This window comes from Microtus ochrogaster, linkage group LG9, assembly GCF_000317375.1.
Source record: "Microtus ochrogaster isolate Prairie Vole_2 linkage group LG9, MicOch1.0, whole genome shotgun sequence".
In the NCBI taxonomy this organism is placed as follows: domain Eukaryota; kingdom Metazoa; phylum Chordata; class Mammalia; order Rodentia; family Cricetidae; genus Microtus; species Microtus ochrogaster.
The window spans coordinates 6,196,092-6,196,611 of NC_022034.1; the positions used below are offsets into that span (position 1 = coordinate 6,196,092).

A 520-nucleotide genomic window follows, 5' to 3' on the forward strand; every position below is an offset into this window, starting at 1 on the left:
CCACAGGTGTGAGAGGGGTCCACAGGTGTGTGAGGGGGTCCACAGGTGTGTGAGGGGTCCACAGGTGTGTGAGGGGTCCACAGGTGTGTGAGGGAGCCTACAGGTGTGTGAGGGAACCTACAGGTGTATGAGGGGGTCCATAGGTATATGAGGGAGCCTACAGGTGTGTGAGGGAGCCCACAGGTGCGTGAGGGAGCCCACAGGTGTGTGAGGGAGCCCACAGGTGTGTAAGGGAGCCTACAGGTGTGTGAGGGAGTCTACAGAAGTGTGAGGGATCCCACAGGTGTGTGAGGGGGCCCATAGGTGTGAGAGGGGGCCCATAGGTGTGAGAGGGGGTCCACAGGTGTGTGAGGGGTCCACAGGTGTGTGAGGGAGCCTACAGGTGTTCTGGGGTTATCTACAGGTGTGTGAGGGAGCCTACAGGTGTGTGAGGGAACCTACAGGTGTATGAGGGGGCCCATAGGTATATGAGGGGCCCTACAAGTGTGTGAGGGAATCTACAGAAGTGTGAGGCATCCCA

The 520-nt window shown here is 59.0% G+C and overlaps 1 protein-coding gene across 4 annotated transcripts in view; it reads left to right on the forward strand.

Moving 5' to 3' along the window:
- Positions 1-520, forward strand: part of Pde10a (phosphodiesterase 10A) — a 444,083-nt gene that overhangs the window by 423,068 nt on the left and 20,495 nt on the right. The window lies entirely within an intron of this gene.